This window comes from Bubalus kerabau, chromosome 2, assembly GCF_029407905.1.
Source record: "Bubalus kerabau isolate K-KA32 ecotype Philippines breed swamp buffalo chromosome 2, PCC_UOA_SB_1v2, whole genome shotgun sequence".
Classification (NCBI taxonomy): Eukaryota; Metazoa; Chordata; class Mammalia; order Artiodactyla; family Bovidae; genus Bubalus; species Bubalus kerabau.
In genome coordinates, this window is record NC_073625.1 from 168,564,652 (window position 1) to 168,592,110 (window position 27,459).

Genomic DNA, 27,459 nt, shown 5'->3' on the forward strand with positions numbered 1-27,459 from the left:
TTTTTGTATTTTCACTTGTGAAATCTGGCAATCTTACAAACAAAGCAAATGCTATTCCAAGGCTCACAGAACAGTAATGTAAACCTTTGTATGTAAAGGAGCTTTAAGAAGGTAGAATCCTTAAGGAGGAAGCACAGAGAGATCACATTACTAATGTCCAGTAAAACAACCAGAGGGTCTTCTTCATTCATCCCTCTAACCCAATACTCCTAGGTTTTATAACAATTGGCTCAGTTTCTTTGCTGGATTCTCCACCCAGTTCAATAAATAAGCCTGTTATTCCCCAAACTCTGCTCCTGTCACTCCCACCCCACCCTCAATCTATCCTCCTTCCAGCCAACTAAATCAACCTACTTTCAGATGTTGCTCATTTTTTTCTGAACCACACAGAATAGGTACTAAACCAAGAAAAATCACTGATGGGTTGGCCTGTGTGTGTGTGTGTGTGTGTGTGCAGAACCATTAGAAGTCTTTCTGTAGGTATTATCCCGCTTTTGAAATTCATGTGGAAATGTCAGCTTCAGGAAACATAGCCTGTCAGTGTTCAACTAGGAATTTGGGTAAATTTATCTCCTAACTGCTTCTTCCAGCATCAGTTTCAAATGAAGGTAACAGACTCACCTTCAGTTAATGGTCTATTGAAGAGAAAGACGTGCTATTGTCTTTACCAGCTTATCAATTTCATTGTCTAAAATTTTTCATTAACCACACAAATCACCTCTATAGGTAACAAATACACAATAAGAAAACAGGAATGCTTAAATTGCATACAGCGTCTAATATTCAGTTTGGAGTGGGGAAGCTTGTATAAGGTACATATTGGGTGTTTTCTGTAGAGACATGTGTTGTATCAGAAGAATGTATTAGACTTTGTGGGATCCAGATTTCACTCTGAGTACCTTGCTAACCTATTAATAAGTGACCCTCAACTAGAAATAAAAGTCCTGTACTCCTCCATTTCCACATCTGTAAAATTAATTCCTGACTTGTTTTGATAGCATTGTTAATATGAGAATTTCAATGAGATGATTTACGTGCAGAAGACTGGACTATTTCAAGCATCAGCATTTTTACTAAGTACAAGATAAGGGGGAACAGGAATAGGGCTTGCTTTGCTGTATATATACAAGGAAAATTTGCCACTCTCTTTTGTAGTCTGTTTTGAGATAGCAAAGCAAACAGGTCCAGAAATACCCTCAAGGGATGAAAGAAATGCTAGTTAGTAGGCCAGCTGTAAGCACTGTTTTTTTTTTTTTTTAAAGAAAAAAGAAAAGATGACAAATGCCAAGCCACAGGATTCATTTCTTTAGAGGCTCCTGGCATCCTAACTGGGGATCGCGGATTTGTTAAATGATCATGTTCCCTTCCCTTGGTTAGATGGAAGCATTAAGTCATCTGAACCAAGGATGAGTCATAAACTTACGGGAAGATCCCCAAAGTCTGAGTGGTAAAGTCTATGAAATGGAAAAAAAAAAAATGCATATGGATACCATGTCTCTCTATGTTTATAGATTGGCTAGTTTAAGTCTCCTTAATGAACCAGAATCACTTCTGCTTTTAGAGTTCAAGGAAACTGCATTACATTTGGCTCCTTTAAATTGGAATATGTGATCATTTGGATAAGCTCTGGAGGCAAGTATACTATAACAGTTGTCATGAAGACAAAAAATAAAATTGAAGGGTATATTTGTTGTTGTTTTCATTGTTGTTTAGTCTCTAAGTTGTGTCTGACTTTGTGCCCCAGTGGACCATAGCCAGCTAGCCTCCTCTGTTCTTGGGGATTTCCGGGCAAGAATACTGGAATGAGTTGCCATTTCCTTCTCCAGGATATATTCCCCACCCAGGGATTGAACCTGTGTCTCCTGCTTTGGTAAGTTGGCAAGTGGATTCTTTACCACTGAGCCACCAGGGAAGCCTAGGGCGTTTTCAAACCCTTCCCCAAAGAAAGGAAAAGCAATGAAAGTAACCATATTATCTAGTAACATACAATTGATATATTCAATTCCTTACACTAAATTCTTTACAAGCATGTCTGCCCTCATTAAATATTATATATTTATATATCTCTTTAACAGTAGTGTACATCTACTTCCACTGTATTTATACAATGTATCTCACAGAGGGTGAGGCTGGTGTGGAGAAACTTCTGTGGACTTGGTTGCTAACACGGTTTTGAAAATGATCTTTTAAACATGACTTCCCAAACCACAAAGCTCAGTTTATACCATAAATTCTATGATTCCACTGAATCACTCATGACATTTACTCACTTATCTCAAATCTGCTCATGACATTCACTCACTTATCTCAAATCTGTGCTTAAAGACTATCCAAATTAAGAAACTGCCTTCTGAAAATCCTGCAGTAGCTTCCATTTATCCATAAGTCAAAGCAAACTGTGCTTCCTCTCTGGGCCATTCGTCCAAGATCTTATTTTCCCCTTCTCTTCACAGTTTACTTCCTCAGAAAGGCACACCTAACCCCCCTATCTAAAATATTCCCAAATCACCCTCTCATTGTCAGTACCTAGTACCACCAAAAATATTTGTTTGTTTATAATAATTACTGAGCAGGCAGGGGTTTTGTATGTCATGTTTATCACTACAACCTTATTGCCTACAGCAGTGACCAACAAGAAGCGAGACTAATGAACGCTGAATAAATGCCAGTGAGTATAGACAAAATAATACATTAGCCTCCGTGAAGATCATTTCAAAAGAGGAATTTAAAAGGATATGAATTAGCACAGCTTCATTAGAATAATTGTATAGCCATGCTGGATACTTTGAATGAGACACACTACTCATTTGGAAATATTCATTAGCCATATAAAATTTTTTTTTCTTAAAAAATACATTATACAGTTGATCGTTGGTCAATGCAGAAGGTTGAGACATCAACTGTGCACAGAGTGGAAAATCCAACTATAACTTTACAGTGGACCCTCCGTAGCCTGAGTTCCACATCTTTTAGATTCACCCATCCAGACAGTGTAGTACTGTAGCACATTATTTAGTGGGAAAAAAAAAAAAAAAAAAACTCATGTAGAGTGGCTTCCCTGGTGGCTCAGACAATACAGAATCTGCCTAAAATGCAGGAGACCTGGGTTCAATCCCTGGGTTGGGAAGATCCCCTGGAGGAGGGCATGGCAACCCAGTCCAGTGTTCTTGCCTGGAGAATTCCCATGGACAAAGGAGCCTGGTGGGCTACAGTCCTTGGGGTTTGCAAAGAGTCGGAAATGACTAAGAGAGTAAGCACAGCACCTAATACATATAGCTCAGAGTGGATCCATGCAGTTCACATCTGTGTTGCTCAAGAGTCAGCTATACATATTCAGCTAGACTCTCTGCTCTTATGTTCTTCTAAACATTTTGGCAAGAGATACAGTAAGTCCCCTACATATGAATCTTCAAGTTGTGAACTCTCAAGGATGTGAACATGCATCTCTTTCCAGCAAGGAACCAGAACCTGTGTTATCAACATCAGGCATGAGTGAAATTGGAGCTTGCCCTCCACTCCCACTGCTGACGATGCTTCAGCTCTACCATTTCGCATCTCCTCTCCCTCCTCCAATCAATAACTCTTCTTGCCTGTTCACTTGATGTCAGTCCCTGTATGCCAACTATTACAAGGTATTACTGTACTTTTCATGGCACTAAACTATAGGATTAAAAATGTTTTATTTTTCATGTTTGTTTTTTGTTTATTATAAAACTATTACAGTATACTACTACTATATAGCCAATTGTGTTAGTTGGGTATCTAGGCTAACTTCATTGAACTTAAAAACAAATTGGAGTTACAAACATACTCTTGGAACAAAACTCATTCATACAGAGGGCTCTTACTGTATTTAACTTCTGGCTATAGCTTTTCTCCTGTGATACAAGTCTCAGGATAATTTTCTCCTTACCAATTTTCTCTGCAGAAATGCTTTCTGCCTAGGCTCTTGCTGATGACGGGGATTAGGAATAGAACAGATGTCTGAGAAGTAGGCACAAGAGCTTAGGAGATGTTAGTTGGACTCTTTTTCATCTCAGAACAATGGGTTGCTGGTAGATGAAGCTACCGGTTGAGGAGATAGGAGTTTACTATATTGTTTTGGACATTTGTTACAAGGGGAAAATAAGGAGACATTTTGGGGGGTGAAATAGTGAACCTGGGGCAATGTCAATAGTTTCTGGAAGAGAGAAGTGATGTTTGCAACTTTTTCTTGTCTTCTTTGTTGTTGTATCAGGAATGGCACGTCAATTATAGATGGCAGGATCTGGCAAAATGTTTGTATTTGAGCCTGAAATTCATGGACAGGAATAATTAGTGACTTTGTTCATGTCTATGTTGGGAAGATTTATTCAAATTGGTAAATACTTAACAACTAATGGGCTTCCCTTGTAGCTCAGTTGGTAAAGAATCCGCCTATAATGCAGGAGACCTGGGTTCGATTCCTGGGTTGGGAAGACCCATGGCAACCTGCTCCAGTATTCTTGCCTGGAGAATCCCATGGACTGTAGCCTGCCAGGCTCCTTTGTCCATGGGGGTCTCAAGAGTCAGTCATGACTTAGAGACTAAACTACCTAGCAACAACAATAACTTAGCAGGCTATTGACTCTAGGCACAGAACCAGAAATTTAGGCACAAGAGAACTCTATCAAGATTAACTTAGCTAATTTAGCAGAAGCAAACAAAGCTAAAAATATAAATCTGTTCAGAGCGAGATGCCAGTGAGAAGCAAATCAACTCTGGGTTAAAGACAAGACATGAAACTTATTATATGATATGATCACAAGGTTGGTTGACATGCATGCTCCCACACACATAGATATGAGCACACATACAAACTCACATAGCTCATAAACATTCTCACTCACACACATGCAGAGACAGTGCTGAAACAAACACATCAGAATATAAACTCTGGTCACTTCCTCTGAGTGATTGGATTATGAGGGATTTTATTTTGTTTTTACTTTATTTTTCCATTTTCCTTGCCAAACTTTCTCATTCGATCTCTTCAAACCCAGCTCGGCTTCCAGAGAACCCTAATCCTTCTACAGCCCAGTCCAGTCAGGTCCCCAGCTGTCCCAACTCTCCATCTTACTCCCTGGGCCCTGAAGCCTTCTGTTGCGTCTCTTGTTTATTCTTCATCCCTGGGTCCAAGTTCACAGGGTTAGACTGTTCTTTACCTTACACTCCAGAGAATAATTTCCATTGTCTGGAACTCAGGAAGTTTTAAAACATTGTCACAAAGCTCTTTGACACTAATCCTGTTGAGTGGTGGGGTCTATGTCCTCTCCACTTGAATCCAGGCAGTCTTGTGAGGGACTGTTTCAACCAATCCAATGTGCTGGAGTGATACTCCATGATTTGTGAAACTGTGCCATGAAAGGCATTGCAGCTTCTAATTTGTTTTCTGGAATCCTTGCCCTGAGTCCCTGTGCCAAGCCTGACCACCTGCCCTGTTGTGAGAGCCTCAGACCCATGGAAATACCATGCATAGGTGCTAAGCTCAGCAATGAAAGTAAATGAGCCCTTAGCTGATTCCAGCTCTGTAGGGTTCCTCCCAGTTTTCAAATCTTTCCAGCTGGGGTCCAGACATCGAGAAGCAGAGTCAAGCTGTTTATACTGTGCTCTGTCTGAATTCTTGACAGGAGAATCTTTGAGCTTAATGAAATGGCTGTTTTAAAGTGCCCTGCCAAATTTGAGGGTGATCTGTTACACAGCAATAGCAGCTAAAACAGGAAACTTGAACCCAATTTGAGTCAGATTTCTGACAAAGAGCTGAAATCAGATTTTTTTGTTTGTTTTTTATGGCTCAGGAGCCAAACACAAGCATTTTCCTCAGGTTGATATAATGCTTTTCCTAAGTGATTCATCAAACCAAGGAGCCTGAATGAGAAACTCTGCTTCCTGTTACACAGACGCCCAAGGACACCCTAGCAAAAGCTAGAGATGCCTCAGAAAATGTTACATACTTTCCTTAATAAGGAAATACCCTTAATAAGTCATTCCTTTTTCGGTGAAACTTTTGTATCCTTGGAAGTTTAAGACTCGTTTTCTTTGCTTTCCAAGTTCTATAAATCTCATTTCCTAAAAAGCATGCATTCTCTTGCCTCTTGGCCTTCCATTTTGGATTTAGCTGAAGATTTTCATCTTTGAAAATTTTCTCCAGGTTTGACCTAAGGTCACATATACCTCTAATGTCAGAGATCAGAAGAGGAAATGAGGTAAAAGTAAAGACCAAGAATAGAAATTGAAAATGCAGAAGGCTTTCCCTGGTGACACAGTGGATAAGAATCCACCCGCCAATGCAGGGGACGCAGGTTTGATCCCTGGTCCAGGAGGATTCCACACACTGCGGAGCAACTAAACCCGCATGCCCCAACTACTGAAGTCTGCACGCCTAGAGCCCACGCTTGGCAACGAGAGAAGCCACCGCTATGAGAAGCCTGTGCACTTCAACAAGAGTAACCCCTGCTCATCTCAACTAGAGGGAAGCCTTTGCAGCAATGAAAACCCATCAGCGTACTGGAGTGGGTTGCCTTCGCCTTCTCCATGAGGATAGAGACTGTACCTTTTTTCCTGTTTCCCTGGTTCGCAGTAACAACATCATTCTGGTAGGGAAAGCAGACCAGTTTTGGCAGCCCTGGTGGGAAAGGTGGATCTTGCATTTACCTGGGTTGGGGGCGGGAGGACCCTCTCCCGAGGGAATGCTAAACGGGTATACATGAGTGAGACAGGAGGCTCTGGGTTCACACACCCCTGTGACAACAGGGCAGGCTGGGCTGGGGGCTCTGCCCTTGAGTTTCTGAAACCCAGGGCTCTTGCTGCCTGAAGTGTGGGCTGTAATTTTTCAGGAACACAGTCTTCCTTCCCAGGCCGGAGTGGCCAGAAGACCGGCTGTAAAATCCTGATGGGGAAGGGTGAGGGGGCCTGGCTGGGGAGCTTATGCTCTGCAGTGAATTGTCCGGAAGCCAGGCAGCGTGGCTTTTCCAAGCAGGTAGATGTCCTTGTCCGTGCCGAGGTTGAGGTGCTTCACCATGTTCTTCTCAAAGGGAAGTGGGTGGCAGGCGCCCATTGTGCAGGCACTGTCGAAATACCTCTGATAGTAGTAGCACACGTCAGTCTTGTGCCTGGATGGGAGGAACTAGTAAATACCCACCTGGTAAAAGGACACTAATATCATCATGGAGGGTCCATCCTCATGACTTCATCTAAACCTAATTACCTACCAAAGGCACCACCTCCAAATGCTATGACATTAGTGGTTAAGGCTTTGGCATATCGATAAATTAACTTTGGGGAGACAAACACTCAGTCCTTTCAGATATTTAATAATTTTTAAGGGTGCAAGTTATTCCTAAAATTAAAAAAAAAAAATGATAATCTCTGGTCCAGACATTGGGTGAATGTTTATATGGTGTCAAAGAAGTAAGCCTTCTGATTTTATTATAATGGAATCTGCAGTGTATAAAAGTGCTTTAGGAATGTGTGAAGAGAGGTTGCAGGTATGGGAGAGAAGGCCTTTGATGGGGTGCAGTACGTAAGTTGAAGTGACTCATCCCAGAACACAGGTGGAGGGTCCCGCCTGGGAGGATCAATGATGGCAATGAATGAAGGTACATCTTTGGGGCAATGGGAATAGGGAGAGAAGGTAGTTCAAAAACCTTTAAATTGCTGACTTCCACTTTTCTGTTAAGCAGAAGACAAAGGATTCTTTTGAGATTCCAATTGCAAGTTGAATCTTGAGGAAAAAATTAAAGAACATTACAAACCATTATGGGAATGAATGACAAAATTCCCTGGGAGCATGTAGTCTTATGTTGGCAAATGATTAAAGATAAAGTTTTGAATTCCTGAAACTTCCTATGGAAAACCTTCATCAGTTTTTTTTTTTTCCTTTTTCCTTCTTTTTCCTTTTAGGAAAGTCACTATTCATAGTCTTCTTGCATGTCCTACTATAGATTAAAAGCAATGTGGTTGTTTCAAATTTAGTTGGTAGTTTAAAAGGGTAGCACAAGAGTTATACTATTCATAAGGTTGAAAATTCGCACGATCAGAAATCTCTTCCTGGAACTAGCATCTAAAGTTCCTTAAAACAGAATTCCATTGATATAATTTTAAAACTATGTGGTGGGTTCTACCCTGTTTCTGTCACAACCCAAGATGACATGTCTGTTTCCCAAGCAATTCTCTGAAAGTATTTAAAAATGCTATATCAGCTTATTCATATTTCAGAATGATGAAAAATGTTTTCACGGAAGAAGTTGGTTTGGAGTTAGAGGTTGCAAGGCAGATGGAAGGCTTTGATGTAACTCTGGGCCTGCCATGCATCAGTGGGCTGGGCAGTGAGAGAAGGTAATTTCTGGGGACAAGTTAGTGGAGAAGCAGAAGATCTCAAGGCACAAAAAGTAACCTTGTACATTATTATGGAATCATCTTACATGTTACAATCAGCTACTTTCCTTTAAGAGGGGCTACATGTTTTCTTGCTGAACTGCACAAGAGATTAGTGACACTATCAGTCATGTCAAATTGTATCTGCTGAGCCTTGTGATGATTCAGGGAAATGTAAAATCTGTGTCTCATGTTCAATCTCAATGCTTTCACTCTGTCATGGGACAAAAAACTTTCTTCAAGTAATGCATCAAAAAGCCACACAGATTTTTTTTTTTTTAATCTCATATAGAGCTTTCAGTTATTTATTTATTTGTTTACCTCACCATGCAGCATGCAGGATCTTAGTTCCCAGAACAGGGATAGAACCTGTGTCTCCTGCAGTAGAAAAGCAGCTGGATCACCAGGGAAGTCCCTAGATTTCTCTTATAGCAGACATATGATGTTCTCAGCAACAATTGATGAGAAAAGCACAGTATTAGTTTGGGTTGTCTTGCTGGTGCTCAAGGGTCAAAGTCTAAACCTTCACCTTATCCTTTGAAGCTTTGTGTTGTGTCCTCTGACAGTAAGATCTCCTCTCCCCAACTCCATTCTCCTTCTCTAGTCCATTTCCTCTCACACACTCTTTACTCATTAATGGTCAGCAATTTGTGTTGGCTCTCCTGCTTGTGATCCTCAAATCCTCAGAGTAGACTTTCCTCAGCTCCTTTTTCATGTAGTGAAATTCCACTCACTATTTAGGTCTTTGTTTAAACATTTTCTCATTGAAGTCTTGCCTGGCTACATTAGCTTCCCATGGTCACTCAATTCCAAGCACTTTATGCTTCCCTTTTTCACGACCCTCAGCATGGGCTTCCCTGGTGGCTCAGATGGTAAAGAATCTGCCTGCAGTGCAGGAGACCTAGGTTTGATCCCTGGGTTGGGAGGATAAGCTGGAGAAGGGAACGGCTACCCACTCCAACATTCTTGCCTGAGGATTCCATGGACAGAGGAAGCTAGCAAACTACAATCTATGGTGTTGGAGACTACTGAGCAACTAACACTTTCACTTTCATCATGCCTGTAATTTCTTTTTCCACCTCTGTCCTCTCTGATAGATTGGAAGTTCCAGGAGGACTCTGGGAATACTATTGAGTTCAACACACTCTAGCCCCATCACTCAGGATGTCCACCAAGTTCAAATCTTCACAAATGAATTAAAACATTTACCAACTAATAAAGCATCAAAATAATTTTCATTAAAGATGTTCTTATCTAGACCCTTTGAACCTCATCTATTGATTTAAAATACCATTAGTATACTTTATTTCTTCAAGGGGAAGTATTAATAAAACCAGGGTAGTTGAATTGGAACAGATATGTTTCTATTGACAGAGAAAACAAGCACACATTATCTTTGAAAACTTCTTTAAAACATTTCTTTCAAGATCACCTCATTCCTTTAGATCAAGTTCAAGTTGTATTGAAATATTACTATAATTGCATGCATGCTCAGTCATTTCAGTCATGTCTGACTCTGTGCAACCCTAGGGACTGTAGCCTGCCAGGCTCCTCTTTCCACAGGTTTCTCCAGGCAAGAATACTGGAGTGGGCTGCCATGCCCTCCATCAAGGAATCGTTCCAATACAGGAATCAAACCCATGTCTCTTATGTCTCCTGCACTGGTAGGCAGGTCTTTACCACTAGCACCAACTGAGAAGCCCATTAATATAATTACATATTGTCAAATGCACAAATATTACATGGAATCAAATAAACAGTCTATGTAAACAGTTTAAGAAACAGAGCATTTCCATCATATGGAAAATTCTTTCATCTTGCTTTTCAGTTGATTCTCTTCCTACCCCTCACTTAGCCAACAAAGTTCCATAAAGTCAAAGCTATGATTTTTCCAGTAGTCATGTATGGATGTGAGAGTTGAGTGCCAAAGGATTGATGTTTCAAACTATGGTGCTGGAGAAAACTCTTGAGAGTCTCTTGGAAAGCAAGGATATCAAACCAGTGAATCCTAAAGGAAATCAACCCTGACTATTCATTGGAAAAACTGATGCTGAAACTGAAGCTCCAATATTTGGGCCACCTGATGTGAGGAGCAGACACATTAAGGAGAGACCTTGATGCTGGGAAAGATAGTAGGCAGGAGGAGAAGGGGATGACAGAGGATGGGATGGTTCGATGGCATCATTGACTCAATGGACCTGAGTTTGAGCAAACTCTAGGAGATGGTGAAGGACAGGGAAGCCTGGTGTCCATGGGGTTGCAGAGAGTCAGACACGACTGAGCTACTGAACAGAGACAACCCTCCTACCCTAGCAACAGCTACTGTTCTGATTTCTACAGCCAGAAACACAAAAAAAGTAGCAACTAATACAGGTGACCACATGAATGAATCTCAAAAATATTATGTAGAGTGAAAGAAGCCAGACACAAAGAACACACACTATGATTCTTTTTCTGTGGATAACCAGATTTTAAAATGCTTTCTCCAGCATAACTTTGACTGCCATCATGTACTGATAAGGATCAGCTCTGCACTAAGACACACAGCAGGTCCTGACCCTCAGGCTTTGAAGGCAGGCGCACGGGAAACATTTTACAATACGAGAAAGAAAGTTAATTCAAAAATTCCTCCTTTAAACACTTTCTATTCTTTCAAATTTCATCCAACACATTGTACTTATTTCTTGAAGTTTCTAGCCCCATGAATGTGGCAAATTATATTGTATGTATAATGATTGTTAGAGGTACACCAAGACCTACTTACCTATACAATAGAAAAGCAAGCACATGATTAAATAAATTCCCATGTTAGTTATTCATTCATGTCTGACCCTTTGCAATCCTATGGACCATAGCTAGCCAGGCTCCTCTATCCATGAAATTCTCCAGGCAAGAATATTAGAGTGGGTTGCCATGCCCCTCTCGAGGGGATCTTCTTGACCCTGGGATTGAATCTGTGTCTCCTGCATCACAGGTGGATTCTTTACCATCTGAGCCACCAGGGAAGCTAAAATTTCCATGGCCCCAAATTAAACTTTACACACCTTTTTAAAAACTGGGGTATAACTGCTTTACAACGTTTTGTTACTTTCTGCTGTACAGTCAGCTATATGTATGCATGTTCTCCCTCCCTCCTGAAACCTCCCCCGCCAGTCCCGTCACTCTAGGTGGTCACAGAGCAGCAGGTTTACCTCCTTGTGCTATACCGCAGCTTCCCACTAGCTGTCTATTTTACACTCGGTCATGTATATATGTCAACGCTATGCACCGATTCATCCCACTCACTCTTTCCCCCTCTGTGTCCACAAGTTCTCAACTTTATGTATTTAGTCTCTCAAAACATATACCACCTTTGTCTTTAAAAAATTCCACAATTCTATACCATGGAGAAACAGCAATATTATATGGTAAACAGTTGATATGAAAATGAAGGTCTTCTAAGGAAATCATCATGACATCAGGAAAGTTATTAATAAAACACAGTCAAGATGAACAGATTTCACGAAGTACTGGCATACGTTTTACTGAAATCAGAAAGAAGTTTTATGAACCAGGTATAGTTTTGTAAAGTTGCCCATAATTTGTCTCTTGTTTTTCCATTGACTTGGATTACCAAATGGGAGACATACTCCTATATAAAATATTTTTGGAATTTCCCTGTTGGTTTGGTAGTTAAGAATCCACCTCCCAATGTAAGAAACATGGGTTCAACTCCTGGTTGGGGAACTAATATCCCTCATGCCACAAGCAACTAAGCCTGTTTCTCCACAGCCAGAGAGAAGCCACATGCCAGGGCCACAACTAAGACCCGACATAGCCAAACACAAATAAAACATTTTCCACTCTCATTAACATAGTCTTTCAATCCTGATAAAATATAACATTTGTTTTGTGTTTTTAATATTTAAGTGACAGTTTTGTGATAAATTCTAAGTTTCACAATAAGTCACAGTAAGTCAAAACTATAATACTGTAAACTAACAGTTCTTGTATATAATAAAAGTTTAGAAGGTCAGTTTTCATTCCAATCCCAAAGAAGGGTAATGGCAAAGAATGTTTAAATTACTGCACAATTACATTCATTTCACATGCTGCTGCTGCTAAATCGCTTCAGTCGTGTCCGACTCTGTGCGACCCCATAGACGGCAGCCCACCAGGCTCCCGTGTCCCTGGGATTCTCCAGGCAAGAACACTGGAGTGGGTTGCCATTTCCTTCTCTAATGCATGAAAGTGAAAAGTGAAAGTGAAGTCGCTCAGTCCTGTCTGACTCTTAGTGACCCCATGGACTGCAGCCTTCCAGGCTCCTCCGTCCATGGGATTTTCTAGGCAAGAGTACTAAGTAATGCTCAAAATTCTCCAAGCTGGATGTCAACAGTATGTGAACCAAGAACTTCCAGATGTTAAATCTGGATTTAAAACAGGCAGAGGAACCAGAGAACAAATTGACAACATCAGTTGGATCATAGAAAAAGCAAGAGAATTCAAGAAAAAGCATCTACTTTTGCTTCATTGATTACACTAAAGCATTTGTCTGTGTGGATAACAACAAACTGTGTAAAATTCTTAAAGAGATGAGAATACCAAACCACCTTACCTGCCTCCTGATAGACCTGTATGCAGGTCAAGAAGCAACTGGAAATGGAACAGCAGACTGGTTCCAAACTGGGAAAGTAGTACTTCAAGGCTGTACATTGTCACCCTGCTTATTTAACTTATATGGAGAGTACATCATGTGAAATGCCAAGCTGGATAAAGCACAAGCTGGAATCAAGATTGCCTAGAGAAATATCAATAGCCTCAGATATGTAGATGACACCACCCTAATGGCAGAAAGTGAAGAGGAACTAAAGAGCCTCTTGATGAAGGTAAAAGAGATAATGAAAATTCTGGCTTAAAACTCAACATTCAAAAAACTAAGCTCATGGCATTCAGTCCCATCACTTCATGGAAAATAGATGGGGAAACAATGGAATTAGTGACAGACTTTACTTTCTTGCACTCCAAAATCACTGCAGATGGTGACTGCAGCCATGAAATTAAAAGACACTTGCTCCTTGGACAAAAAGCCATGACCAACCTAGACAGCATATTAAAATGCAGAGATGATACTTTCCCAACAGAAGTCCATCTAGTCAAAGCTATAGTTTTTCCAGTAGTCATGTATGGATGTGGGAATTGGACCATAAAGAAGGCTGAGCACTGAAGAAATGACACTTTTGAACTCTGGTGTTGGAGAAGACTCTCGAGAGTCCCTTGGACAGCAAGGAGATCAAATCAGCAAATCCTGAAGGAAATCAACCTTTGAATATTCACTGGAAGGACTGATGCTGAAGCTGAAGCTCCAATGCTTTGGCCACCTGATGTGAAGAGACAACTCATTAGAAAAGACCCTGATGTTGGGGCAGATTGAAGGCAGGAGGAGAAGGGGACAACAGAGGATAAGATGGTTGGATGGCATCACCGACTCAATGGACTTGAGTTTGAGCAAACTCTGGGAGATAGAGAAGGACAGAGAAGCCTGGCAAGCTGCAGTCCATGAGGTCACAAAGAGTTGGACACCACTGAGCTACTGAATAACAATGAAAATTTAAAAGCTGACTGGAAAAGAAAGTATGGCTCAACCAAATACCCCTCATAGGACTGAAAAAGTACAAAGACCAATAGTCACTCTTCCCAAAATGATAGATGGTGACAGGCTTGACACCTGTCTGCACCAAAGTAACTGGAGAAATGGAGATTCATATATGAAGATGCAAAAAAGGAGAGCAATTAAAAACACAGAAGTTCAATTAAACTATTCAGTACATCTGGGGTGGGGAAAGGGTGGGCTTCACAGGTGGTTCAGATGATAAAGCCTGCAATGCAGGAGACCTGGGTTCCACCCCTGGATCAGGAACATCCCCTGGAGAAGGGAATGGCAACCCACTCCAGGACGGGGTGGTTAAAATTATGTATGAAAAGTCAATATCCTGTTTTACTAAAGTAAAAATGTATCAGTTAGTGAAACCTTGGTTTAAAAATCAATTGGGTTTTTACATGTGACAGAAATTGGGGGGGACATAAAAGTGCTTATTCATTCATCAGATATTTATGGCACGCAAGCAGTTTACAGGGCTTTATGCCAGGGTTGTGGGAAATACAAACATGAATGAGGCCTGGCTCTGCGTCAAAGGAGAATATAACCCATGTGTGAGGAAGTATGTGAACTCTGAGATAGCAAAGGCGATGAAGAGATGCAGATGAAATACCACGCAAGGCGGAAAGGGAGGGAGCAGCTGCAGCTGCCAGGATCAGGGAAACCCTTTAGTGATAAGATGATGAACTACTTCCCTTTTTCAGTGGAATGTCCAGACACCACTAAATTAGTCCTTTAGTGACTACATTCATCTTGATCATACACTTTAATAAGAACATATGTTTAATGATATGTTGATCACGTGGACTTTATACATCCTTTAGAGATGATTTTTTCTATCAGGCAAGACTAGGGTAGTCCCTCAGTTTTTGATAAACCAAAGTCTCAGAATCAGAATTATTAGATACACTTACAAATTCACTTTCAAGTCTGCTCTCTTCCCCCTCTCACAAATTAATTTATTAAAATCAATAGTTTTTCCTTAGGAAATGATAATAGAAATACAATTATTTATATAATTATAATTATATTTGTATAATTATAATTAAATAACTATACAGATAATTATTTGCTGGGTAAGGCTGAGAGAAATACATTTTCCTATGTGTGATTTATTATATGCAAGTGTTATATGCATATTTCTTGTATAACCTTATAATAATAAATATTAAGTTGCTGCTTTCTATGTGTTAAGAAATGTACTAAAACTTCTCATGCTTTTCCCTTTAATCCATCAACCACACCATGAACTAGGTACTACAGTATTAATATTTCCATTTTATTGATGGGGAAGTTGAGTCTCACTGTAGTTAAGAAACAGAAATCTGGTTAAACGTAGCAGATTAAACATGTGTGTTTGTGTCTGCTTTCTCCAGAAATCCCACTAAAATGTAAGTGAAGAAATAAAATCCAAATGGGTAAACCCAAAAGGTGATATAAATAGAAAATAAGGATAATACCTGTTAACTGTATTAGCAGGGAGGAAGAAGCTGAAACCTGATTGCCTGCAGAACAGGGATTTCAACAAGAAACAAACAGTTCCTACTAGACAAAGGCTCAAAATTTGGAACTATCAAACACCTTGGACCATGAGTTTGAGTTGTAGAGCTATAAGCGAAAAGATTGGTTTAAAGTCTGTAGAGGAAGGTCTATGTACATCCCCTATCCTACCTGGCATGGCCAGAAACCTATCCCTCCCTTGAATTCCCCCTTCCCTACCCTCCTGGAGGATGGAGATTTATTCTCTGCAGAATATAAAACAGAGAGACACAGACTCAGGGACCCAGATCTAATGAAAATGATAGAAAATACAGCACTGAAAACAAGATAGTTAAATTTTTTTAAAATGTAAATAATTATTAATTCCAGGAAAAGCAGGAAGCATATTAAAAAAATGAAACCAAAGTAAATTATCTAGCTTAACAGTAAATAATATTTACATGGCCATAATCTTGCAAATCTTAGATATTATTCAAACTAAAACTGACATAGTTTGGATGGTTTGAAGAAGTGTGTGCATGTGTGTGTGTGTGTGTGTGTGTGTGATGAGTACTGAATCCTCAACTTCCTTCGTAGCCAGTCAACAAATAGATAATGAGATGTGTTGGCTGTCAACATTTACACAGAACCTCGACTTTGTTTAAGTTTCCAAAACAAACTCTCTTCAAGTGACTCAGGAAACCAATCATTCTTCAGAAAGATCCCCACTTGCTAAGCAATCTCTTTCTACCAACATGGTTGGTTTAAGGGTGACCTTGTGGCCTGCTTCTCACCAAAGACACCAGGGGAAGTCTTTTGATATATTTTTTGTTGTTGTCAGGTGAGGGGAACAGCTTTTGGACAAAGACATGAAAAAAAGCTGCTTCCTTTCTTTTTCTGGATATCTTCCTGTCAGTGTAGTCCCCAGAACTCCTGCACATGTGTTACTACTAGCCCAAGAATCAAACTGGGCATGTCAAGAACATCAGAAAAAAAAAAAAAAAAAAAAGGGCCAGAAGCCTAACAGGCTGTGCCCAGGGATCTCCTTACTTCTGGATACCTTTTTGATATTTGATAGTAAATTCTCTTTAATTTAGCCAACCTGAGATTAAAAAAACCCAAAGTTTTCACAGGTGCTAAGTGGTAGAAGTAGGATTGGAAACCAGGTTGGCTTGAGTCAAAGAGCTGAGATAAACATAATGCCATATCATCAGTATCTTCAAGGTATACTCTAAAAATGAAAATTCTGTGACAGAGAATGCAATTAGGGCATACAAAAGTTAGGTGACATGCCCTCCTAGTCAAGAATGAAGACTACATTAAAACCTAAACAATTTTCATTGCTTTATTTTTGCAATAAAAATGGCATTTTTGGTAACTTTTTCTCTTTTGGTAACTGAAGTATCAAAAACCAATGATTTCCTTGGTCTACAGTATACTTTCCAATAAGACTGATATTGTGAATTGATGTGGTCAAAAGAAACATGAAAACACATAATATTTCATACTACTGTTATTCAGCTATCTACCAAAATCAACACACTTTATTCTTAAAAATGACAAAAATATATTATCTCTAGAGAATTTAAAATATCGCTTGATTTGGGAAATTAAGATATACAAAATAATGTAATATCCAAAAAATCAGAATGTTAATTTTTCTTTTATTAAATTTTAATTTAGATATATTTTAGACTACAGAAACATATAATATGATTTACTTTACTATTTAGCACAGTGATTTACACAGGCATGCTGCTGCTGCTGCTGCTGCTGCTAAGTCGCGTCAGTCGTGTCCGACTTTGTGCGACCCCATAGATGGCAGCCCACCAGGCTCCCCCATTCCTGGGATTCTCCAGGCAAGAACACTGGAGTGGGTTGCCATTTCCTTCTCCAATGCATGAAAGTGAAAAGTGAAAGTGAAGTCGCTCAGTCGTGTCCAACGCTCAGCGACCTCACGGACTGCAGCCTTCTAGGCTCCTCTGTCCATGGGATTTTCCAGGCAAGAGTACTGGAGTGGGGTGCCATTGTTTACACAGGCATGGAGGTATTCAAAGTGAGAGAAGTGTCTGATTCATCTTGGAATCCTGAAGACATTGTGTCTGCACAGTAACTATTTGTTGAATGAATAGCTGAACCACTGTGAACCGACTTTAAGGAAATCATGGGTGGAATAAAGAGAAAATGAGATTTTCTCTTTTGTGATGGATTTGGGGCAATTTTTCTGTGTGAATACTAGTAACATTTACTTCTTTTGATTTAGGCAATTATTGAATAACTGAAGAATTAAAGTGGAAACAGAGTAATTGATATAATATTTCTCAATTTCAGAGCTTTTTAAAATTTTAAGGAAAAAATTAAATTCTTGTTCAAAAATGTGTTCTTTAAATGATTATTTGCCTTTTATAGTCTATACCTACAACGTAGAAATTACCCACAATCCTTTGCACCTAAATAGTGTTTTCATTTTGGGCTAAAACTGGTGTTAGTATTTCTAAATTGTGATTTTTAAGAGTCATATTAACCGCTGAGAAAAAAAAGTAACACTAGAGCAGCAATTAAGAAAAACACTGTGATTGAAGTAAAAGATAAATTAGAGGGCAGTCACCAAATGGCTACCTGCAGGGAGTTCACTGAACATTTCACATAAGATTCAAAGAGGCTCAGAAGAAGTCAGCAAATGGGCTACATGATCATTATGGCTAACTTCAAAAAGTATGAAGAGGCTCTGTGAATGTGATCTGTGTCTATAGTACAGAAAATTATATCTGATGCAAACCATCCCTTTTGGAAACCTGTAATGGAAAATGCTCAAATAAGACAATACTTATAATTCTTGGTGCTGCATTCAGACTGGGCATGGTGTGCTCTTCCCTATTGCTACAACCTTTACAGTAAATTTTCTTTCCTCTTAGTTTTGTTGCAAAAATATTTCCTTGTGTATGTAAAAAAATTCATTTTTCAGATTTCAGAAATGATAGATTAAAAATAGTACTCGCACTTTCATGACCTGTTTCTAAATAATATCCATTTCTCTAAGACAAAAGCTTTATAACTTTCTATTTGCTCTCTGTTCTTTTTATGACATCTAATATTAGAGTTACATCTATTGTATTGTGTGATGGATCTGTTTATTGTCTTAGTTAGGCTCTGCTTCATTTGAAATTAGCATTCTTGGAGATTGCACCAAATGACATTATTATTCAGTTATTTAACTCAGTATTCTGTTGAATTAAAACCTTGTAAGCAATGCATACTAATTCCATTCTATCAAAAACAGCTCTGCCAGAACAGAGATGATCACAGCAGACTAGCTGTGGTAGGTCAGGCACATAAAGAAGAAAACAATAGTGGGTGCTAAGATAATGCCAGCTAGAGGCCTTGAGAAGGTTCAGAGGTTGGGGAAGAGGCTACAGAACTCTCTTCTCTGGAGATATATGAGACTACAAGGAAAAATCTCTTTCTGAGATGAAGTAGGCTATCAGACAGGGAAGGCTATCAGACTAAGATGTTTGAGCTAAGGTGTAACATTAACAATGGACTGTAGAATGCCAGGCTCCTCTGTCCATGGAATTTTTCAGGCAGGAACATTGGAGCAGGTTGCCATTTCCTTCTCCAGGGGATCTTCCTGACGCAGGGATCCAAACTACATGTCTTGTGCCTCCTGAATTGGCAGGTGGATTCTTTACTACTGTGCCACCTGTTGTTGCTCAGTCACTGAGTCGTGGCTGACTTTGCAAACCCATGAACGGCAGCATGCCAGGCTTCCCTGTTCTTCACTATCTCCCAGAGTTTGCTCAAACTCATGTCCATTGAGTCAGTGATGCTACCCAAGCATCTCATCTTTTGTCACCTCCTTCTCCTCTTGCCTTCAATCTTTAAACAGCAGCAGGGTCCTTTCCAATGAGTCAGTTCTTTGTATCAGGTAGCCAAAGTATTGGAGCTTCAGCTTCAGCAGCAGTCTTTCCAGTGAATATTCAAGGTTGATTTTCTTTGGGATTGACAGGGTTGATTTCCTTTAGGATTGACTGGTTTGATCTCCTTGCTGTCCAGTGGAATCTCAAGAGTCTTCTCCAACACCATAATTCAAAACATCAATTCTTCAGCACTGAGCCTTCTTTATGATCCAACTCTCATATCTGTACATGATTATTGGAAAAAACCCATAGTTTTGACTATATGGACCTTTGTCAGCAAAGTGATGTCTCTGCTTTTTAATATGCTGTCTAGGTTTGTCATAGATTTTCTTCCAAGAAGCAAGCATTTTTAAATTTATTTGCTGCCCACAGTGATTTTGGAGTCCAAGAAAATAAAGTCTGTCACTGTTTCCATTGTTTCCCCATCTATTTGCCATGAAATGATGGGAACAGATCCCATAACCTTAGTTTTTGAATGTTGAGTTTCACTCTCCTCTGTCACTCTCATGAAGAGGCTTTTTAGTTCTTCGCTTTCTGTCATCAGGGTGGTGTCATCTGCATATCCAAGGTTATTGATATTTCTCCTGGAAATCTTGATTCTAGCTTTTGCTTCATTCAGCCTGGCATTTCACAGGATGTACTCTGAATGTAAGTTAAATAAGCAAGGGCACAGTATATAGCCTTGATGTACTCCTTTTCCAATTTGGAACCAGTCTGTTGTTCTGTGTCTGGTTCTAACTATTGTTTCTTGACCAGCGTACAGGTTTCTCTGGAGACAGGTAGGGTGGTCTGATATTCCCATTTCTTTAAGAATTTTCCACAGTTTGTGATCCACATAGGCAAAGGCTTTCACGTAGTCGATGAAGCAGAAGTAGAATTCCCTTGCTTTCTCTATGATCCAATGAATGTTGGCAATTTGATCTCTGGTTCCTCTGCCTTTTCTAAATCCATCTTGTACATCTGAAAGTTCTCAGTTCACACATTGTTGCAGCCTAGCTTGAAGGATTTTGAGCATTATGTTGCTAGCATGTGAAATGAGCACAATTGTCTGGTAGTTTAAACTTTCTTTGCATTGCCTTTCTTTGGGATTGGAATGAAAACTGACCTTTTCCAGTCCTGTGGCCACTGCTGAGTTTTCCAAATTTGCTGGCATATTGAGTACAGCACTTTAACAGCATCATCTTTTGGATCTGAAATAGCTCAGCTGGAATTCCATCACCTCAACTAGCTTTGTGCTGCCTGGGAAACCTCTAAAGTAACAATACCATTATAAGAAACTGAGCAGAGTGTAGGTTCAGAATTGACTAAGGAAGATCCATTTTGGTGCTGAGCCCAGGAATTGTTTATTTTTGACTAGACTCCTTATAGTGTCAATACTTATGGAAAGGATTGGAGCTACATTCAAAGGATAGGAAAAAGAGTGAGTTAAGGTTTAATGATGCCTAAGGTTTATATCCCCCACTCCAGTACTCTTGCCTGGAAAATCTCATGGGCAGAGGAGCCTGGTAGGGTGCAGTCCATGGGGTCGTGAAGAGTCGGCCACGACTGAGCGACTTCACTTTCACTTTTCACTTTCATGCATTGGAGAAGGAAATGGCAACCCACTCCAGTGTTCTTGCCTGGAGAATCCCAGGGATGGAGAGCCTGGTAGGCTGCCGTCTATGGGGTCGCACAGAGTTGGACATAACTGAAGCGACTTAGCAGCAGCAGCAGCAAGGTTTATATCATTTTAGGAATCATTTAAAAAAGACATTAGAGTTACAAGTATAAAATAAAATAAACAAGTAAATACTTATTTATAATAAGAAAAGAAAACCTAACAGCCTAACAATTTACTGGATTCTTAGGGCTTGACCCTCCTAAGATCTCCTTGGATAGTTTCTGAGAAATGCTTTCTTAGTAATTGTTCCTGATAAACTGGCTTTCTTCACAGCCTCAGATACTGTACAATCCCCAGCCACTCCTAACACTCACAGAGGCCTTTGCAAATGAGGAACATTGACACCTAAACTTTATTGGCTTGAGAGCAAATCTGCCTCTGGACAGAGATGATTCCAGACAAAAGGGTGAAATTGTCCTGAGAAGCAGAAGAGTGAGGGACCATGAGAAATCATAAGAAATTGTTGAAGGAGAAATTTTTGACACTATGCTGTGGTTAATCATAATTAATGTCATTCTGGAGTTCCCTATGTCATAGCTTAAAACTGGTAAAATATGTTTGAAAGGCTGAATGCAGAAGCCACAGACTTCTGCTGCTGACCTTGGAGGGTGACTCACGGCCTAGATAGCTCTGTCCCAATCAGTGCGACTAGTCACAAAACATCTGCTAGGATCATCTTTGGAATACTTGCATGCTTTCTGGCTCGCTTTACTATCCTGGCCAGCACTCCCAGCTTTGAATCTGGCTGCATTTACTTTTACATCTGACATCATTCTGCTAGGTACAAGGATTTCACAAGTCATATCTGCCAAGAGAAGATTCTATATAATCATGCTCAGATGTCTAAAACATATAATGAAGGCTTTTTTTTTTTTTTTTTAATGGTACTTTGTCTAGAAGTGCTGAATGAGAACCAGGATTCATAATAAAGGGTTTTTGAAGCCAGAGGAGTAAAAACCTTCAGAAGATAACCCAAGCACATTTCCCCTGTGATACATAATTGTTTTTGTTGGATGAAGAAATCTATTTTGCTTACCATGTGTTAAGCAACTCACTTTCTTTTCTCATACGGGTTTTGTTTGGATTTCCAGCTCTTGAAAAAGTCACTTTGGAAATTGTTCCCCACAAGTTGCAGCTTGAAGATTTTAAAAAGAAAATGGCTTGAGTCACAAACTGGACCCACTATATATGGACAGTACCTTCACACTGTTGGCAACTTACTCCCGCTACAATTAGAAAGGCAGACCCCTGACATGGGCAGGAAAGCTCTGATTTAGCTGAAGAGTCACAGAATGAAAGCTCCATTTCACAGGGTCCTCCAAACACTCATTTCCAATTTGTATCTTACAGTCTTTTCTGCCCCCGTCTAAAGTGTGATATTAAACTCAGATCCTCAGTGCTAAAAATCAATGACCTTTTCCAAGCCTCTTTTATGTGGATGTTTTCCTGTTTGTCTGACTTTATCAGTTTCCTTTTGCAGACTCCTCTCCTCCTCCACCCCTTAAGGAGTCTGTCTTCTCAGAGCTTCTTGGCTGTCTGGTTGTTTTTCATCCTCCTCTATTTCATTTAACCCCTCCCTGCCTTTCAACTCCCAAGGCTATTATATGTGTTTCCAAGACTTTACTTTTCATTCATTCAACAAATATTCATTGAATAAATATCTTTGATTTACTTTTTCCCCCTCTTAAACTCACGTTCAAACCACTAAATTTTGTTGACTCTACAATCAAAAATTGATTTTGAAACTAACTTTCTTTTACTGTTACCAACGCAGCTGAAACCAGCATCATCTGCTGGACTGTTGCAATAGAGTACAAACTGGCCTTTACACTTGGTGATTTATTTTACCACCCACTTCCCTTAGTTTAGTCTCACTCAGTATCTGCAATCCATTTCAAAACCTACATCCAGTCTTGTCATTGCTCTGCTTGCAGCCATCCAAGTGGTGCATGCTCTCTCTCTCTTCCAATTGTGGTAAGAAAATGAAACATGAAATCTACCCTCTTAACAGATTTTTGAGTATACAACAGTGTAGTATTATCTACAGAAACAATGCTGTACAGCAGATCTTTAAGAACTTGCTCATCTTGCAAAACAGAAATTTCTCCAAATTAAATTCCAAATTTAAATGGTACTTTGCCTAGAAGTGCTGAATGAGAACCAGGATGTCAGTAGTTCTGCCTTCCTGTCTTGACCCAGCCCCTGGAAACCACCATTCTCTTCTTTGCTTCTATGATTTTGACTGTTTTAGATGTACATGGAATCATACAGTATCTGTCCTTCTGTGACTGGCTCATTTCACTTATTACAACATTCTCAAGGCCAAAGTTGATACTAGGCTCTACAGTGTCCACTGTCTGATTATCTGTTTGTCTGTCTTATTCATTGCTTGTTACCCCTTGCAGGCTTCATCTCTTACTATTCTTCCTCACAGTTACTGAACTCCTGCTCAATTCCTCTTGCTCCCCGTTCCAACACTTTTGATATGTTCTAGCCCCAGGGTCTTTGCAGTTCCTGTTTTTCTTCCCAGACATAGCTCCCTCACACAGCATGACTCCTTCTCACTCACCATTTTCAAATCTTTGCTCAAGCATCATCTCAGCGAGGCCTCCCCAAGACTCATCTCCTCAAAGTTTCAGTCTATCTTCTTTTTATTGGTTCCTCTTAGTTACCCTTCCTTATTTATTTTCTTTTTACACTCTTCACTATTACGCATTAATTATCTCTTTCTTTACATGAGGGTAAAAGCTACATCATGGAGGGGCATTTATTTATTTTTTCACTGATATATCTGTCTTACCAGCATGGTGAACAGTGCCTAAACATAGTAGGCACATAGTGTGTGTGTTTTGAATGAACAGATGAATGAATGAATACATGCTGCTATGTGCCAGTTCTAAGCAGAGTAATGAAGAAAAATTAGATCCTATTCTCAATGAACAAATTGTCTTACAAAAGACTGTCAAAATTGAGAAGGACTTAGTTAAAGAGTTACATCATCAAAAAGTCTACAGTTATCAAGATACTATAAAGCTACAGTCATCAAGACAGTATGGTACTGGCACAAAGACAGAAATATAGATCAATGGAACAAAATAAAAACCCCAGAGATAAATCCATGCACCTATGGACAACTTATCTTTGACAAAGAAGGCAAGAATATCAGTTCAGTTCAGTTCAGTCGCTCAGTCATGTCCGACTCTTTGCGACCCCATGAATCGCAGCACGCCAGGCCTCCCTGTCCATCACCAACTCCCGGAGTTCACTCAGACTCATGTCCATCAAGTCAGTAATGCCATCCAGCCATCTCATCCTCTGTCGTCCTCTTCTTCTCTTGCCCCCAATCCCTCCAGAATGAGAGTCTTTTCCAATGAGTCAACTCTTCCCATGAGGTGGCCAAAGTACAGGAGTTTCAGCTTTAGCATCATTTCTTCCAAAGAAATCCCAGGGCTGATCTCCTTCAGAATGGACTGGTTGGATCTCCTTGCAGTCCAAGGGACTGTCAAGAGTCTTCTCCTACACCACAGTTCAAAAGCATCAATTCTTTGGCACTCAGCTTTCTTCACAGTCCAACTCTAATATACATACATGACCACTGGAAAAACCATAGCCTTGACTAGATGGATTTTTGTTGGCAAAGTAACATCTCTGCTTTTCAATATGCTATCTAGGTTGGTCATAATTTTTCTTCCAAGGAGTAACCGTCTTTTTATTTCATGGCTGCAGTCACCATCTGCAGTGATTTTGGAGCCCAAAAATATAAAGTCGGACACTGTTTCCCCATCTATTTCCCATGAAGTGATGGGACCAGGTGCCATAATCTTCATTGTCTGAATGTTGAGTTTTAAGCCAACTTTTTCACTCTCCACTTTTACTTTCATCAAGAGGCTTTTTAGTTCCTCTTCACTTTCAGCCATAAGGGTGGTGTCATCTGCATATCTGAGGTTATTGATATTTCTCCCGGCAATCTTGATTACAGCTTATGCTTCTTCCACCCCAGCATTTCTCATGATGGACTCTGCATATAAGTTAAATAAGCAGGGTGACAATATACAGCCTTGACATACTCCTTTTCCTATTTGGAACCAGTCTGTTGTTCCATGTCCAGTTCTAACTGTTGCTTCCTGACCTGCATATAGGTTTCTCAAGAGGCAGGTCATGTGGTCTGGTATTCCCATCTCTTTCAGAATTTTCCATAGTTTCTTGTGATCCACACAAAGGCTTTGGCATAGTCAATAAAGCAGAAACAGATGTTTTTCTGGAACTCTCTTGTTTTTTCCATGATCCAGCAATGTTGGCAATTTGATCTCTGGTTCCTCTGACTTTTCTAAGACCAGCTTGAAAATCTGGAAGTTCACGGTTCATGTATTGCTGAAGCCTGGCTTGGAGAATTTTGAGCATTACTTTACTAGCGTGTGAGATGAGTGCAATTGTGGGTAGTTTGAGCATTCTTTGGCATTGCCTTTCTTTGGGCTTGGGATGAAAACTGACCTTTTCCAGTCCTGTGGCCACTGCTGAGTTTTCCAAATGTGCTGGCATATTGAGTGCAGCACTTTCACAGCATCATCTTTTCAGGATTTGAAATAGCTCAACTGGAATTCCATCACCTCCACTAGCTTTGTTCGTAGTGATGCTTTCCAAGGCCCACTTGACTTCACATTCCAGGATGTCTGACTCTAGGTTAGTGATCACACCATCATGATTATCTTGGTCATGAAGATCTTTTTTGTACAGTTCTTCTGTGTATTCTTGCCACCTCTTCTTAATATCTTCTGCTTCTGTTAGGTCCATACCATTTCTGCCCTTTATCGAGCCCATCTTTGCATGAAATGTTCCCTTGGTATCTCTAATTTTCTTGAAGAGATCTCTTGTCTTTCCCATTCTGTTTTTTTCCTCTATTTCTTTGCATTGATCGCTGAGGAAGGCCTTCTTATCTCTTCTTGCTATTCCTTGGAACTCTGCATTCAGATGTTTATATCTTTCCTTTTCTCCTTTGCTTTTCACTTCTCTTCTTTTCACAGCTATTTATAAGGCCTCCCCAGACAGCCATTTTGCTTTTTTGCATTTCTTTTCCATGGGGATGGTCTTGATCCCTGTCTCCTGCACAATATCACAAACCTCCATCCATAGTTCATCAGGCACTCTATCTATCAGATCTAGTCCCTTAAATCTATTTCTCACTTCCACTGTATAATCATAAAGGATTTGATTTAGGTCATACCTGAATGGTCTAGTGGTTTTCCCTACTTTCTTCAATTTCAGTCTGAATTTGGCAATAAGGAGTTCATAATCTGAGCCACAGTCAGCTCCTGGTCTTGTTTTTGCTGACTGTATAGAGTTTCTCCATCTTTGGCTGCAAAGAATATAATCAATTTGATTTCGGTGTTGACCATCTGGTGATGTCCATGTGTAGAGTCTTCTCTTGTGTTGTTGGAAGAGGGTGTTTGCTATGACCAGTGCATTTTCTTGGCAAAACTCTATTAGTTTTTGCCCTGCTTCATTCTGTATTCTAAGGCCAAGTTTGCCTGTTATTCCAGGTGTTTCTTGACTTCCTACTTTTGCATTCCAGTCCCCTATAATGAAAAGGACATCTTTTTTGGGTGTTAGTTCTAAAAGGTCTTGTAGGTCTTCATAGAACCATTCAACTTCAGCTTCTTCAGCGTTACTGGTTGGGGCATAGACTTAGATTACTGTGATATTGAATGGTTTCCCTTGGAAATGAACAGAGATCATTCTGTCATTTTTGAGATTTCATCCAATTACTGTATTTTGGACTCTTTTGTTGACCATGATGGCTACTCCATTTCTTCTAAGGGATTCCTGCCCGCAGTAGTAGATATAATGGTCATCTGAGTTAAATTCACCCATTCCAGTCCATTTTAGTTCGCTGATTCCTAGAATGTCAGCATTCACTCTCACCATCTCTTGCAAGAATATGCAATGGAGAAAAGACAACCTCTTTAACAAGTGGTGCTGGGAAAACTGGTCAACCACCTGTAAAAGAATGAAACTAGAACACTTTGTTACACCATACACAAAAAGAAACTCAAAATGAATTAAAGATCTAAATGTAAGACCAGAAACTATAAAACTCCTAGAAGAAAACATAGGCAAAACACTCTCTGACATAAATCACAGAGGGATCCTCTATGACCCACCTCCTGGAGTAATGAAAATACAAGCAAAAACAAACAAATAGGACATAATTAAACTTAAAAGCTTTTGTACAGTGAAGGAAACTATAAGCAAGGTGAAAAGACAGCTTTCATAATTGGAGAAAATAATAGCAAATGAAACAACTGACAAATAATTAATCTCAAAAATACTTAAGCAGCTCATGTAGCTCAATACCAGAAAAATAAATGACCCAATCT

General features: G+C 39.8%; 1 pseudogene; it reads right to left on the bottom strand.

Moving 5' to 3' along the window:
- Nucleotides 1-6,943: 6,943 nt before the first annotated feature.
- On the bottom strand, nt 6,944-27,051 carry LOC129644520 (craniofacial development protein 2-like; annotated as a pseudogene).
- Between the last annotated feature and the right edge of the window lie 408 nt (nt 27,052-27,459).